Source organism: Rattus norvegicus, chromosome 5, assembly GCF_036323735.1.
Source record: "Rattus norvegicus strain BN/NHsdMcwi chromosome 5, GRCr8, whole genome shotgun sequence".
In the NCBI taxonomy this organism is placed as follows: Eukaryota; Metazoa; Chordata; class Mammalia; order Rodentia; family Muridae; genus Rattus; species Rattus norvegicus.
Window position 1 is genome coordinate 131,141,615 of NC_086023.1, and position 18,124 is coordinate 131,159,738.

Here is an 18,124-nt window from a genome sequence, read left to right on the forward strand (position 1 = left end):
ATATACAAAAATTCAACCCATGTAAAAAGATGAGAAGTAATTTACATTTCCAAGTAAACACACTTGTAATATTTAGCCCATGAACTATATGAAGTTCTTCTGGATCTGTCATTCAAGATGGTACAGATAGTCCTCTGTGTAATATAAGTTAAAAGAAAATAGATTATAACTAGAATCCAGTACCAAAAAAAGCCCCTAGAAGATGCCTTTGCTGAGCAGGCCACTTGTAATAGATCACCCAGAAAGAAAGTGATTGCAGCTAATCCCCAGACCAATGCAGATATAGCCATTGTTAATGTTGTCAATTGTCATCTCTGAGTTACTGGCCATGGTTATGTTATTAGATCTCTGTTTAGAGTCCCATTTAGAAGTGAGAACTTGGCCCTCTGGTGGACTTTACTCCTCTCCTAATGAAAAACCACATCTCTGAATATATCATGTGCAATGGTTGTTAAGTCTGGGTCTGGAAGGCAAATTGTATGAATGCCAGTCCCTGCGCCATCACTTAGTGTCAGGAAAAGTTACTTGAACTCTAATGTTTACTCTTCTCCATTGCAGAATGAGATAGCAATATGTCTATCTCTAGAGGTCATTGGAATAATTAAAATAGTGTGTGTAAATATCTTAAAGCAGTAAATGAAACATAGCAAACACTCAGTGGATCTTAGCACCTCTTATCATTTTTGTGCTATGTGCAGGGTGGTACAAAGGCTGGGGCTTCTGAATTGGATACATAGTTTGGGTCAGTGGTGTGAAAAGTTTAATCAACTCCTCTTTGATTTCGAATTTTGTTTTGTTGCAAAGAAGAGGATATTATTACACCAGAGACTATTTTACCGATTAAGTAACTGCAAACACATAGATGTAAGCATAGATAAGCATATGCCTCCCCTCTGATTCTTTAGCCAGCTACTAGGTGCTGTTTGCAAGGCATCATCCTTCATCCTTTCAAAATGCCTGTGAAGAAGGGTGCACGGTGGTGAGGAAAGGGGAATGGTTCTGAATGCAGCACCAGATGTGTAGAAGACTTACGTTCATGGTTGGATACTTGGGAGTTTTTATAAAAATAAAATCCCCAGCAGATACAATTAAGAATACAACATTCAGAATGGAAATAAACACTCTGCTCTTCACTTTGTGGGCAATAAAACCTGAAAGAGAAAACGATCAATATGTTGACTCAATTAAGTTTTCAGCTACAAATAACTAATTTCAATCCTCTTGGCATTTCTAGGATCTAAAATATATTGCTTATTCTTCTTAAAATATTAATATTGCCTGAATTATTTATGGAGCCAAGAAGCACTGTATTCTTTTAATGTGGAAGAGAATAGAAGGTTATTTCATGTCAGCAACAAGGAAGACAATAATAAATTTGAAATGTAAATAATACCTCTGAGAATAAAGCCTGGTTAAAGGCCAAAGCACACAATTTCCAGACACTTTCTTTGTGATACATACATTGGGAAAGCAATGGAAAGAGAACACTATCCTAGACTTCTGATATGTTTTCAGTTGTTAGCAACTTGTGCACTATTGAGATTATTTTAGAAATATTAATAATTGAGAATAATACATATGTAATTAAAAGAACCAATAACAACACTAATAATAGCTCTCATTTATTGATAATTATGTCATAATTACTTTATTAAACTTTTATAAAATTACCTTATCTATACTCCTAACAGATGCTGTCCGAATAAATGAGTGAAAAATCAGGAAAATTAAATGTTTTATCCGAATAAATGAATAGAGTATTCAGAAATATTAAATGTTTGCCCTCCTAGCCTCTGACTCCTGAGGTCTTTGCATTGCATATTATGCACTTTTCAACAATAAATACCATTAATTCTGTTTATTAATTCATTTACCAGCAAGCAAGCTTTATTTCTATTACATCTAGGTGGCTGATTTTTAACCTCATATTTTTATGTAAATTTTATTTTATTCTTTGAGAATTTTATACATGTATGCAGTGTATTTTGACTGTATCCAACCCCTTCTACCTACAAATTTGTTAATGTCAGTAGAGTAGTCTTCACTGTTGTAGAGAAAGCACAATCTGAAGGTAAACAGACATGGTTTGCTTTCCAAACCCCCCCTTACTAGGAATATTATTTTGAATTACTTAGAGTTCTGAGGAAATCCAAGTTAGAAAACGTTATTGTTTTGTATTATTACTAAGACTTCTGAGCTTTGAGACAATAATTTGATTAATGTCCTAGTATTATTATGTGTAGAATTTAAATTTGAATTTAGGTCTATCAAAGGTGTCAACATTCCCTACTTTTAGGAATTTATGTTAGCTGCATGATTATAAGTATTCATAATTACAATTAAGTGGTTTGGAAGATCGTCTAGAAATCTCTTTATTTTGCTGATGGGGAATTGGAGACCTGGAAAAGAGAGCAGAGTGTCCCTAGATCCTGCTCTTTTCCAGTCTACTTAGTGGACTAACGTCTTCCTACTGAACAGGTCTTTGTGCCTCTCCTTCTGGGAATCTGTTAGATGGTGGAAAAGGGATTCTCTAGTGGAGTAAAGCACTTGGAGACATTCTTATTCTTTGATGTTATTGGAATGACTTTATTTACTGTGACCTTGGGTTTCTCTTCATCGTTAAGAGGGGTATTTTGTGTGTTTAAATACTGCATTATTAATAATATTTGCCTGGGCATAGTGTCATGATCAATTTTTCATATGCATCATTTTTTATGCAGCTCCAGTTGAATCACAAACAGAACTTTACATCTCTTCCCCCTCTTCTCTCCTCTCCTCCCCTCCTTTCCTCTTTGCTCTCCTTCCTTCTCCTCCTCTCTAACCTTTTTCTATGAGAATGGCAGACCTGAGCCTACCTACCCACAAGACAGATCAAAACTGTTTCCCTAAGTCTACCCAGTGTCATTTTAGTGACAAGGACACTGTGAGGCAGCTGTGAGATTGTCCAAACCTGATATTGTGCCAAAGGATCCAAACATCCCATCCCTGAACTTCTGTAGCCTTCCGTTATTCTGCTGTCTCTTCTATGTCTCCTTCCTTCATGAATTTCCTCCTCTCTCCTTCCATTTTCCTTCTTGTAGCCTGCAGTTAGACCTGTAATACGTCCAGAACTGTGGCATGGGGCTGGAGATAGAGAAGAAAGGTCCTAGATCTCAGTGACTTTCCATATCAAGTATGAAGCATAAACAGAGCACTTTGAGTAGCAATATGATAAGACAATTTAGGGATATTATTTACCTGTTTAATTGTCAGTTTATTTGCAAATAAAGTTCAGGTTTCCATCTTCCTTGAATTTTATATACTTTGTAAATTTCGTGTAAGTAACATTTTTTAACCTGTTTCTCAGATAGATTCTTGTACTATTGTTCATCTCTCAAAAACCCAGGGAATATTTAAGTTAGAGTAGTTCTGCTTCCCCTAAATTCTGTCGGTCTGATTGGGTGAAAGAACCTTAATTTAGATTTTTTTCCCAAAGTCTGAAACTGTCAGTCTCTTCTGTGATCCTAAATGTGCTATCTCAGATATGGCTGATTGAAGCATCTGTAGATGGGGTTTTCACCTTAAGTCAGCACCCTTTTGGAAGCTCTTGATCTATAGGACTATTCTCTCTCTTTCTCATAGACATTTTAAGCTGTCCCAGCCTTAGAAGCAGATTGACTTGTGGTCTAGATTAAAAGCTGTTTGAGAACAGAAGTCATTTCTGATTCATCTCTGAGTAGGATCTACAGATGATAGACAGAGTAGACACTCAGGATCTTAGAGAAAGGCACTAAAGAGAGAAAGAATAAAAGAAAAGAACAGAAGTCAAAGAAAGGATGAGAGGGTGACTAGTAGAGAGGCGTCTACCCGGAAAGGAGGGTTTGTGGCATTCTGGGTGGTGGCATGCTGTTAAGAGGGAAACTGAGAAGTACGGCGTGACTCTCCTATTGTATTTAATTCCATGTAATATGGTGGGAACAATGGTTCCTATTTCTTAAATTTATTGTAAAAGTGAAATAAGCTAAGATTTAATAAAATACTTGGTAAATCATCCACCGCCCACCTGACGTAATCAGTATTGATATGTTGTTGCAGCTTTTGCCATCCTAGTATTTTTACTACTTCTTATGCACCATGAAATTCTATCCATTGGAAACCTTATCTCTTAAACCCAGAGTTTCCTGAGTGTTCCGGGAAATAGATGTTAATGAGTGTTGCATAAAGGAAGAATTCATATTTAAATAAGCGTGAGAAGTAGTGGATTAAAAATAAATTAACACGACTCTTTATATCAGTGCCTGATACAGGCTTGGAACATGCTAATGCCGTTATAATTTAAAGGAGACCAGCACACACAGCATTTTCTGGGGTCCTTTGACCTGTGCATCCTTTTCCTTCCCTTGTTCTTCCCTTGGAGTAGTTTGTGAAATCAGTGCTTTTCACAACTTGCTTGTTCAGAGCTGCCAAACAGCGGTAGGCATTTTGAAGCGGGACTGGAAGCTAGCTTGGACTTACATGTGGAGTGGTGGGGACCTGTCAGGTAATGTGGGGTTCATACAAGAGCTTTACTCTAATCGTAAGGGGTCCGTGAGGGTGATTCTAGGGAAACCTCAAAGACAAGGGATTTAGTTCTTTTAAAGTAAATGGCTGAGGATGAGTCTATATGTAAAAGAAAGCACCATGCAGAGAAGAGAAGGAAAGGTGTTAGATGCTCAGTGAGAGGAAAGATAAAACCAGAGAGCAGGTTTGATGCAAACTTAGAAAGTAGTGGAAAATACGCACGAACCAGGAAAATCCCTTCAGATTTTGTCTCTTTTTTTTTTTTTCAGATTTTGTCTCTTAAAGAGGCTACTTGGAATTTTATCCTATTTCTTTTTAGTCCTTTTTATCTTTCTTTTATACAGCAGAGTGTATAATATATTAAAATCCTGCTGCTTAGTCTCATATGACATTGTGAGCACAAGGAAGAATTGTGACAAATTGCTTTGGAACTTCAGTTTTGGCAGCTGCAAGTATTTCTGTTGGTGAGGCCTGGAGTGACCTTCAACTCTGAGGGGAGGATGACAGTTCTGTAAGCACTCCTTCCAGCTTTCCTTCATTGTCTCTCTGTTGAGGTGACTCCATGTTTACTATCACCGGCTGCACATATTTATATGACCCTGACCAAGACCTTTGTCTATATAAAATTTTATTAAAAATTCTATATCAGAGTTCTCAGGTCCATCTGAAATTCATGAATTTGAAACATGGATAGAGAAGACATATTGCCCATCTCTATTGTTCAGCTAGTGAACTCTCAGCTTCCAGGCACCTTCTACTCACATGAAGTATTGCCAAATGTGTGCTCCGTGCCTGCTCTTATGCTTCCCACATGGAGGGTGAAGCAGCAGCACCTAGGTAACTTGCAGCATGCACGGTTTCATGACACGTTTGTGCCAAAACAAAGTAGTCTCTGGTCTCCAGGTACCATTTATTTAATGTTTATTGCATCATTACTAATGATGCCTCAGCATCCAATATATGCCCACAAACATTGATTTCTAATGACTCTTTCAAAGAGTTCTATGATGTTTGTTATTCAACATAAATGAAATAAGTATCTTGATTGTCCAAGAAAATGTGAACTTCTTTCTAGTTATATTAAATATAACACTAAAAATTGTGTAGCACCAACACACTTTCCAATGAATGTTTGTCTAATACTCTTAAGCTTTAGTCCATATTTACTGCCTATTCAAATGTGCTGCCCGTCATTACAATGTTAACTGTCTCCTACATGATGTCGTCATGAATTAAGAGTCTGGGTACCATTACTGGGGGTTGAATGTTGCAAACTTCTAGAAAATAAATTCCATTCTTGTCAACAGAAATAATCATTTAGCCTGGCCATCTTCCTGGAACTGGGGGCCAGGATGATTCTTTACCTATAAATTGTGCATACCCTTTGGGTATCTGGTTATCAATGTAGTCTGGGGACCACAGATAAAATAGAGTGCATCTTGACTATGAGAAAAGAGAGCTTAAAGACCACTGCCAGACATGGATAACCACAGGTACCAACAGGGTCTCAGAACATTTAAGGATAGGCAATAAGACACACCTAGAACTTGCCCGCATGGCGTCCTGCTTGGGTATGAGTAGCACTTAAAAAATATTTCAGATACCCTACATTTCTGACTGAGTGACAAGTCTGAAAGAAACACTTCCCACCTTCCCCTCAGAAGAATATCCACAGTAGGCAGGTAGGGTGCTATGTAGGAACTGAATACATTCACTTCAGGGAAACAAATGTGGTTTCCACCATTGTCAAAGAAGACTTATGTCCCTGCAGCAGAAATAGCTGGATTCTGCAAAGAGCCAGGGAAACACTTGTGATGTTTTTTTCTTTTTTTACTTTACAAGAAATAGATACTAAAAGTAACAATAGCAATAGTAACAAATAATAACAAGAGCAGCAAGTATAGTAGTTGAAGCAGTGTGTGTGTGTGTGTGTGTGTGTGTGTGTGTGTGTGTGTGTGTGCGTGCGTGTGTTACCTTTAATCTCCTATAGTTCCCAAAAGCAGTTATGATCTCCACTAACCAAATGAAAAGAAAAAAGACTCAGAGAAATAAGATAATTTTGTACCTAAATCACTCAGCTGATGAGTGGCAGTCAGGACTCCTGATTTAGCAATAATCCAGATTACTTGCATTTGTTCTTATTGCCTGCTATAATAGAGTCTACATATATCTTCTGAGGGTACAGAAAGATAGCACTGCTATGATACCAGCGGACAGCTGGGGTGATAGAGTTAGCTGGTAGCCTAGGATCCCTCTCATTCAGCTCAAGATATGGCCAAAGTCCTTTGTCACTCCCCTGTTTTACTGCTTGAAGACGATTCTATTCTTTAACCCTATAGGTTCTCCATTTTTCGCAACACAGTGTTGGTTATTTTTGAAATTGCATTTGTACATCAGCAGTTGGTTCCTTAATGAGCCATAATTATTCTGCTTCTCCTTTAAATAAACAGGCATATGAGGCCTCCTAGTAGATGATCTTCAGGCTATTGGCTGGCCTTAAAGGTACAGTGTTCACCAGTACCTGGAAGCCACAACCTTTCTTCTCATATGAACTTCTGTGAAAATTCATATGCCCAGATAATAACTGTGTGACCTTGATTAGATTAGCCTTTTCTCTAGTTTAGTCACGCCCCTCATAAAAAAATGCTATCAGTGATAGAATATTGACTTTTAAGAGATACAATGGAACTATTAATCCTCTCTCGTGCCTAAACTCATGTGTTGCAGCAGCCTGAAATTGGGCATACTTCTTACAATGTTCGCATGTGATCATGTCACAGCGTGGATGTGAAATAACACAAAGTTTAGAATCACAGTGTTCTTGGCTACATCCTGCCATTCTATTTATATCTATCTGTGTTAGAGGCAAGCCATTTAAACTTCCTGATAATGCAGACACCTTAATCCTATACCAAGAATCTCCGGGATGTGTACTTTGGATATTATTTTGCACAATGTTTAGGAGAAGCACGTTTGTGGTGTCTCCCCTTGCAAGTGTCTGTTGGCAGAAAGGCCATATTCTCCTCTGCCCCTCACATCATCTGCTTCACTGAGGCTGTTTTCTTACCCTTGTGACTCTTCCATCAGGTCAGAAGCATCAGCTTTGTGTTGCCCTCAACACTGTGCTTGTTGAAGCTAATGAGCTGTGACTCGGTCTGTCCCCAGGCCTCTTACTTTTAGCCTGGAAGTGCAAAGTTCCCCAGCTGATCATCACTGCTGCCAGAATCTTAGATTAACTATTGTGATAATGGGTAAAGTATGGGAAAAAAAGATAGCTTGCCCTACATAGCCCAGTTATATAGGGCCATCACACTTCCTGGAACCCCTCTGAATCCTTTCTCAGTATTCTATTCATGGTTTCTCAACAGTGGTACCCTTGTGTCAAGTATACACAATGGACTGTAATGCTCACCACCACACCCCACTTCATAAGTGCCAATTCCTCAGTCTCCCTAGCAGCCTCATGGGATGGAGGATTAACCGCTGAACCCGGTTCTTTCTTTTCCTCCATATTTATTTAATTGCTTACACAGTCACTTATTAAATAAGACTCCTGTTCCCTTTATCCAGTTGACAAACCTATTGCAATGGTAATGAGCACATTCACTTTGTGACCCCACACCAGTCAGTTATTTGAACAGATGACCTCCCCCTCCTGCTTAGGACCACAGGTTCTCCTAGCACAGTATTCCTTTCCCAATCCTGAATCTTCCACTTAAATCTGTGTGATTTGAAGCCAAACATTTTTTTTAATTTTAGTTTTTAATTAATATATTATGTTTCTTCCCCCTTCACTTCCCAGATCCTTTAATATCCCTTCCATATCCCTTTTAAAAATCTCTGTCCTTTTTCTTTAACGTACAAATGAATAAATATATAAATAAAATTTACTGAGTCCATTTAATGTTATTTTACTGTATTTGTTTTTAATACTGACAGTTTGGTATTGAATAAATAAATTGGGGGCCCATCCCAAAGGGAAAAAATTCTCTTTATCTTAGCAGGCGATAATTGCTTAGATCTCTTCATCTAGGTATGGGACACTGGAGATAAAAATCTCTCCCATCGACATTAGTACATCAACTGGTATTGTCATTTCACAGGTCTTCTTTAGGCAACCATATCATTGAGATGTCACGGAAGAAGCTTCCCTGTCATGTCTAGAAAAACATCTCCCAGGAGATTCCCTGGTCCTCTTTCTCTTAAACCTTTCTACCCCCTCTTCCATAATGTTCCTTGAGTCTTAGATTAGGATTTATATTGTAGGTGTAGTAAATGAAGCTGGGCACCACACAGCCAGTTATTCTCTGCATTTTTGAAGAATTATGGCTTTCTATAATGGTCTCTGTCTGATACAAAGAACTGAAGCAAAAGTCTTAATCTTTCTTTACATATAAAATAGGAACATAAATGCTACCTGAGATATAATAATTGCCTAAGAAATAAATGAAATAGCACACAGTATTTAAGATCAGGCCCCAAATGTATTGAATGTCAAAAGAAACTAGCTATTATAACTATGATACATAATAATTTTATAGTGGTACTATTGCTTCCATTGGTGAATAAAAGTCCTGAGTTAAGAAAGTTTTTTTTTTAATTCAAAGAACTTACAAAAGGTATCACTGGGATTGAAAACAGGCAGTTTTTTTTGTGATCTTTAATTTATGAATCAAAGACATTAGATAGTACTGGGTGGCAAAATGGTGGGGAGAAGATAGTATATGATTAAACAAAAGCAAACAATCCAATCCAGTTAACAAGCTAGACAGAGAGAGAGAGAGAGAGAGAGAGAGAGAGAGAGAGAGAGAGAGATTGAAGGAGGAGGAGAAGCAGCAACAGTAACAACAGCACTTACCCATTTGAATTAGTCAGAAAATTTTAAAGAAGCAGAACAAATACAATCAATATGTATATATGCTGCAAAGGCATTTATTATACTAACTTACAGGATGTGATGCATTGATGTGGTCAATCAATGACTGTCTCAGACTGGAAAGGCTGAGGGTCTGATAGTCGTTCAGTCCACAGGGCTGAATGTCCCAGTGGCCCTGGTGTAGTATTGAAGCCAGCCCCAGAGGATTCCTAGAAGGTTAGCCTTCAGTCTTGGTCTGAACCTCAAAGAATCTGGATTTCAGTATTAGTGAAGGTTTGCCCCCCAAACATTCCATGTAAAGTGAAAGCCAACAGGCAAAAGACGGTTTCCTTCTTCCATATACTGTCATGTGGGCTGCTGTCTAAAGATACCACCCAGTTTTATGGTGAATCTTATTGCTTCAAATAATCTAAATAAGAAAAGTTCTTCAAAGGAGAATTCATCTATAGCCCAGTTGACAGTTGTCACACTGCCTTACATAGAGACCAAGGCACAAATACATATATTCATATACACACACACTCACACACACACATACACACACACACACATACACACATACGCACACACATATATACATACATACACACATTATATATATGTACATATAATATATATATTTAGATAGATAGATAGATAGATAGATAGATAGATAGATAGATAGATAGATAGATAGAAGGCTCTTTCACATGTTAAACAAATGCTGACCCAAATCCCATGGGGGAGAGAGCTGAACTCCGAAAATTGCAGACAATCCAGAGACCACAGGACAGACCCACATCCCTGGCCCAAGCGGAAACTGCATAGTGCCTCTGGATACAGGAATATAGGAGCAGTCGGCTCCAGTAGGTTTCTGCCTGTGCCCAGAACTGAGGAACTGAACCAAACAGGTCACACAACTCCCTGCACCCAAATCCCATGAAGGAGAGAGCTGGACCCTCAGGAGTACAGACACTCCTGAGAGCTCAGAGGAGACTACTTTCTGTCCACATTCCTGACCCAAGAGGAAATCGACTAGTGCCATCTGTGCCCCTGGGCACAGGGACCTAGGAGCAGTCAGGGGCAGGACCCTTCAGGTTTCTGCCTATGTTGAGAGCTGAAAGCCAACTGCCAGGAGTGTCTGCATACCTGAGAACAGAGCTCTCTGTTCCCAGATCCATCTGAAAGAAAACAGTACTACAGGAGTGCTGACACACAGGCCTACAGGAGGGTCAAGCCTCTGTCAGAGACAGCAAGGCAAGCTAACACCAGAGACAACATGATGGTGAGAGTCAAGCACAGGAAGCTAAGCAGCAGAAAACAAGACTATTTGGCATCATCAGAGCCCAGTTCTCTCGCCAAAGCAAATACTGGATATCCAAACACACTAGCAAAGCAAGATTTAGATTTCAAATCACGTTTTATGATAATCTGGAGGACTTTAAGAAGGACATAAATAACTCCCTGAAAGAAATACAGGACAGTGCAAACAAGTAGAAGCCCTTAAAGAGGAAACACAAAAATCCCTTAAAGAATTACAGGAAAATACAACCAAACAGGTGAATGAATTGAACAAACTGGTCCAGGATTTAAAAATGGAAATAGAAACAATAAACAAAGCACAAAGGGAGACAACCCTGGAGATAGAAATCCAGGGAAGAGATCAGGAGTCATAGACGCAAGAATCACCAAGAGAATACGAGAGATAGAAGAGAGAATCTCAGGGGCAGAAGATACCATAGAAAACAAATGCTGCATCACTGATCCCTATCCTACCTAACCTTCTTTACTTTTACATGAGGCAGTGTCTCACAAAGTTGCCAGGGTAGCCTGGAACTCACTGAGTAATCAGATAGGCCCTGTTCCTGTTAATTTCTGGTCTCACCTTCCAGGGCACCTGAGATTCAGGCTTGTACCTGTCTCTAATATTTTAAGATCATTCTTCTCTGTGCTGCTCCTCTAATGATACAGTCATGCAGTTGTCCTTTACAACATGGCTTTGTAAAGAAACCCTTGTCCCTAAGGCCCCCAATCCTTACTTTTGTTTCTCTGACCCCGGAATAGCCTCTTCATGTGTCTGAGCTGACACAAGTCTGCCTTGCCCTCAATACCTTTCCTCTGCCTTTTCTATTCATTTATGGAATAGTGTCTTTGGAGCTTCACTCCTGGCCAGTCCTTTCACTGCAGCCACCAGCCTCACATCCAGCCCTTCTGCCAGTCAGCCTGGGAAACTCATACCCTTCTTTCAATACATAACCAAAGTGCCTTCTTGGCTGTGACATACTTCAGTCTGCAAGCAGGTAGTAGATCACTGCTCATGTGTTCTTTCTTTTGAATTGGTCTCTAAATATCATTTACCTTAAACTGATTTATTGCCTGTCAGTCTGTTTCAGATTAGGCCTTGAAGTCAAATGTCATGTCTTATTTATATGTGGGGGTTTCTCACTTTCACTTATCAAAGATCTGAGAGAATAGCAGTGTGTGTGTGTGTGTGTGTGTGTGTGTGTGTGTGTGTGTGTGTGTGTAATGTGTGCACATGTGCATGTGTGTACCTAAGTGTTAACTGCATACAGAGTCAGTGAAGTGACTAGGCCTTAGTGATTGTGAGGTATAAGTAGGAGACAAAAAGACAGTGAGGGCTTAATTCTCATTAACCCTAATGTTAGATCCAGGCTACTTTTAATCATGAGTGAACCTAGACTGTCTGCACTCTTACTCTTCACACCTTCTTTTCCTTCTTTCCTACTTTCGTTGTGTCTTCATTCCTCCTGCATGCCTAGTCTGTGTTTGATTTTCGAAGTGGAAACGTAAAGGTTCTTTAGAGAGTCAGCTGTGTTGGAAGGTGTTTTGCTGGGGCGAATGTGTGAAGGAGTGTTTTCCTGAAGTGGACACAAGTGAAAGGCTAAGGCAGACTTGTGAAGGAACATTTCACTGAAGCAGACACAAGTGAAAGGATTTTCTATTAAAACAAGCACGTGAAATGACACATGATGGATTCTTTGTTAGTGACATACATGTATTGGTGTGCCTTACATTCTGTAGTTGAGCTGCATTTGTTGGGAGTCCACAGAGAGAAACACACCAAAAAACCTCTGGTGGTATGCTGTGGCTTTTTTTTTTTTTTGCTTCCTCTGACTGAGGAAGAATGACAGGGTGATGATGTCAGCTGAGACAGACTCATCTGCTAAGACAAGTCACATGGGAAGTTAAGACTTTTGCAGGACATACGATGTTTGGAGAGAATATAAATAGGGCCACTGGACTATGCCAGAGGTTGGGTTAGGCTTGCTTATGGAACTAGCTCTACATTTGTTGGTCTTGAGTCTTCGCTGATATTCACTTTAGCTGAAAGAGGCATAGCCAAGAACTTCTGGCATTCCTATTGGTCCTTCCTGCTGACTTGTGTCGAGGCTGAGGCCTGACTGTTTCTGCCAAGTTATGCCACTGTTACTGACTCATGATTGTTATTCCCAACCCTACTGAACTGGTATACCCATGCGTGTTTGTGAGTAGATCGACCTGTCACTTCTTATCTGTGAACTGAATTATGCATATCCTGACAACAGAGATGGAATTTGCTCCAGTTCTAACTAGGTCTCCTTTCTTTTCCACTACATCTGCTGGGTGGTGGGCTAGAAGGAAGGTTAAAGTGTTTAAGAACCCTCATTAAGAGTAGGTTTTGAAAAAAAATCAATGTTACAGATTTTGGATACAGAAAAGTAATCCTTATGCCTTATGACATTTTTCAATGCTTCTTCAATGGTTAGCTCAAAGCACTAGAAAGATTTTCTTCTCCAAAGCCTCTAAAATAACCTTCCACACTATCTTGTTTTACAGAGTTCTATCACAGTTCCCAGTGCCTGCACATAGCCATCAGTAGCCAGTAACATATTGTCTCAAAAATCTCTGGCCCCAAACAATCTTCCCATCTCTTCTAAATAAGGCAAAGTGAGAGTATTCAGAGCATTTTCTCACTACTTACCTCATACTGTCATCAGCCTCACTGCTGTGTGAACTAAGGCGGGCTATGCCCTATACGTTACAAATAGGGAAAGAACTCAAAGTGTGGTTGTAGCTACTGCTCAGATGTCCGCATACGCTGGCTAAAATGCCTTCCACCCTGAATGATCTCTCCCTCTTTACTAGCTAAACCAATTTCAATAGCAACGAGGCTACTTTCCTTAGAGAACCAGCTCAGTATGGGTTGACAAATGACATACGGAGATAAAATAGTGAGGGAGTTGCTGCTGGGAAAATAGTACGTTAAGGGTTGTGTCCTAAAGAGTGGTAATTTCAGTAATTGCTGACTTCTCTATCTTTGTTTTTGTTTTTCTACTTTTCTCCCTGTGACTTAATGTATGTGGATGATTTTCACTGATTCCTTCCTGAGGAAATCTTTAAGTTTGATTTCCGTTTATATGGAGGCATCTGGATTTGACCCTAGAATAATCTAGAAAAGTAAATTCATTCATTGTATTATCAAATATTCCCTGGATAACTGCTGTATGTCAGGCTCTGTCTAGGCACTGAGGAGATGCAGAGATTGCCACACTCCCTGCCCCCATGGAGTGATAAGTATAACTGCCCTAAAGGCAGCTGAATAGAGACAGACAACTGTATTAAATGATGGGCAAAAAACTAATTGCAAGGTTATGCCTAGGAGCATGAGGGTAAGGAATAATATTTTACATTCAGCATTGAGAAATCCTTCAAGGTTACAAAACTTCGGGATGAATCTTGAGAGATTCATGATGTAGTGCTTCCCAAGTGAGGATTTCATAGGCAAATACAGAGTGTGTGCCAAGAAGTAACATGCCGTGACTATTGTGATGGGTGTCATTTCCCTAATTTCTTTCTTAGCCTGTTTATCCTTTGAGTAGAGGAAGGCTACTGATTTGTTTGTTTAAGTTAATTTTGTATCCAGCCACTTTGCTGAAGATGTTTATCAGGTTTAGTTCTTTGGTGGAATTTTTGGGACCACTTAAGTACACAATCATATCATCTGAAAATAGCTATATTTTGACTTCTTCCTTTCCAATTTGTATCCCTTTGACCTCCATTTGTTGTTTAATAGTTCTGGCTAGGACTCCGAGTACTATAATAAAAAGGTAGGGAGAGAGTGGACAGCCTTGTCTACTCCCTGATTCCAGTGAGAATGCTTCAATTTCTCTCCACTTAGTTTGCTGTTGGCTACTGGTTTGCTATATATTGTTTTTACTATGTTTAGGTATGTGCTTTGAATTAATGATCTTTCTGAAACTTTTATCATGAAAGATTGTTGAATTTTGTCAAATGATTTCTCAGCATCTAAAGAGATGATCATGTGGTTTAGTCACAAATAATATAAAACACCTTGGTGTGACTCTAACCAAGCAAGTGAAAAATCTGTATGACAATAACTTTAAGTCTCTGAAGAAAGAAATCACGAAGATCTCAGAATATGGAAAGACCTCCCCTGCTCATGGATTAGCATAGTAAAGATGTCCATTTTGCCTAAAGCAATCTACAGATTCAATGCAATCCCCATCAAAATTCCAACCCAATTCTTCATAGAGTTAGAAGGAGCAATTTGCAAATTCATTTGGGATAACAAAAAACCCAGGATTATAAAAACTGTTCTCAACAGTAAAAGTACTTCTGGGGGAATCACCATCCCTGACCTCAAGCTGTATTACAGAGCAATCATGATAAAAACTGTATGGTATTAGTACAAAGGGAGGGAGGTAGATCAACAGAATAGAATTGAAGACCCAGAAACGAACCCACACACCTATGGTCACTTGATCTTTGACAAAGGAGATAAAACCATCCAGTGGAAAAAAGATAGCATTTTCAACAAATGGTACTGATTCAACTGGAGGTCAGCATGTAAAAGAAGGCAAATAGATCCATTCTTATCTCCTTGTACAGAGCTTAAGTCCAAGTGAATCAAATACCTCCACATAAAACCAGACACACTGAAATTAATAGAAGAGAAAGTGTGGAAGACCTTCGAACAAATAGTCACAGGGGAAAATTTCCTGAACAGAACACCCATGGCTTATGCTTTAAGATCAACAATAGACAAATGGGGCCTCATAAAATTGCAAAACATCTGTAAGGCAAAGGATACTGTTATTAAGACAAAACAACAATGAACAGATTGGGAAAAGATCTTTACCACATCTACTTCTGATAAATTATTACTATCCAATATCTACAAAGAACTCAGGAAGTTTACACATCAGAGAACCATATAATCCCATTAAAAATTTTAAAAGGGGAACAAGAATACCCTTGGCAGGGAAGAGAGAGGCAAAGATTAAAACAGAGACTGAAGGAACACCCATTCAGAGCCTGCCTCACATGTGGCCCATACATATACAGCCACCCAATTAGACAAGATGGATGAAGCAAAGAAGTGCAGACCGACAGGAGCCGGATGTAGATCGCTCCTGAGAGACACAGCCAGAATACAGCAAATACAGAGGCGAATGCCAGTAGCAAACCACTGAACTGAGAATAGGACCCCCGTTGAAGGAATCAGAGAAAGAACTGGAAGAGCTGGAAGGGGCTCGAGACCCCATATGTACAACAATGCTAAGCAACCAGAGCTACCAGGGACTAAGCCACTACCTAAAGACTATACATGGACTGACCCTGGACTCTGACCTCATAGGTAGCAATGAATATCCTAGTAAGAGCACCAGTGGAAGGGGAAGCCCTGGGTCCTGCTAAGACTGAACCCCCAGTGAACTAGACTGGTGGGGGGAGGGCGGCAATGGGGGGAGGGTTGGGAGGGGAACACCCATAAGGAAGGGGAGGGGGGAGGGGGATGTTTGCCCGGAAACCGGGAAAGGGAATAACATTCGAAATGTATATAAGAAATACTCAAGTTAATAAAAAAAAAATTGGGTACAGAGCTAAACAAAGAATTCTCAACTAAGGAATATTGAATGGCTGAGAAGCACATAAAGAAATGTTCAACATCCTTAATCATCAGGAAAATGCAAATCAAAACAACCCTGAGATTTCACCTCACACCAGTTAGAATGGCTAAGATCAAAAACTCAAATGACAACAGATACTGATGAGGATGTGGAGAAAGAGGAACACTCCTCCATTGTTGGTGGGATTGCAAGCTGATACAACCACTCTGGAAATAAGTCTGGAGGTTCCTCAGAATATTGAACATAGTACTACCTTAGGACCCAGCTACCCCACTCCTGAGCATATATCCAAAAAATGCTCCAACATATAGCAAGAACACATGCTCCACTGTGTTCATAGCAGCCTTATTTATAATAACCAGAAGCTGGAAAAAAAAACCCAGATGTCCCTCACCAAAAAATTGATACAGAAAATGTGGTACATTTACACAATGGAGTACTACTTAGCTATTAAAAACAATGACTTCATGAAATTCTTAGGCAAATGGATGAAACTAAAATTATCATTCTGAGTGAGGTAACCCCATCACAAAAGAACACACATGATATGCACTCACTGATTAGTGGATATTAGCCAATAACTTGGAATACCAAAGATACAATTTATAGACCACATGAAGATCAAGAAGAAGGAAGACCAAAATGGGAATGCTTCAGTCCTTCTTGGAATGGGGAACAAAATACTCACAGGAGGAAATAAGGAGACAAAATGTGGAGCAGAGACTGAAGGAAAGGCCGTTCAGAGACTGCCACACATGGGAATTTATCCCACATTCAATCACCAAACCCAGTCTCTTGGATGCCAAGAGTTGCATGCTGACAGAAACCTGATATAGCTGTCTCCTGAGAGCCTTCCAAATGCAGAGGCAGATGCCAACCATTGGACTGATAACAAGGTCCCCAATGGAGGAGTTAGAGAAAGGACAGAGGTAGGTGAGGGAGTTTGCAACCCCATAGAAAGAACAATGTCAACCAACCAGACACACTAGAGCTCCAGGGACTAAACCCTGGACGCATGGAGCAACCCCTGGTTCCAGCCCTATATATAACAGGGGATGGCCTCGTGGAGCATCAATGGGAGGAGAGGCCCTTTGTCCTGTGAAAGGTCTATGGCCAGTGTAGGAGAATGCCTGTGCAGGGTGGTGGGAGGGAGTGCGTGGGTGGGCGTGGGAGCACCCTCAGGGAGGCATGGGGTAGGGGATGGGATAGGGGTTTTCTGGAGGGGAATCCAGGAAGGGGCATAATATTTGTAATGTAGATAAAGTAAATATCCAATAAAAAAGAAAGAAAAGAAAAGAAGTAACAACATGGTGTGTTCTGGGAACAATAAGCAACTAATAAAAAAAAAGAAAAGAAAAGAAGTAACAACATGGTGTGTTCTGGGAACAATAAGCAACTGAGTGGTTGTCCTGAGGACCACAGATGACTGGGAGCCACATGTAGTGCACATTCCTGTCTGGTGGGGATTGAATTGGTATGAAGACTTGAACTTAACTGGAAGGACAGGTTCTATTTATTTTTCTTACTCTAATAGATTTAGTGAATGTGCTTATGGTTTGGAACATGTCCAAGCCTGTTTCTTCACCTAGTAAATTGGATATCTGACCTATTTGTTATATAACTGTATTTGAGAAAAAGTAATATGAAGAAATTGTGAAGTTTTAAACTTTTACTCATAATTTATATTATTTGATTATTCAGTGTATTCACAAGAAGCATTTAGACATTCTACAGATAATAAAACAAGATGCTTCAATAAAACATTCTATGATTGCTGACTATTATTCCATGTTAAATTTCA

General features: G+C 39.5%; 1 protein-coding gene across 1 annotated transcript in view; it reads left to right on the forward strand.

Moving 5' to 3' along the window:
• Positions 1-18,124, forward strand: part of Agbl4 (AGBL carboxypeptidase 4) — a 1,279,356-nt gene that overhangs the window by 658,064 nt on the left and 603,168 nt on the right.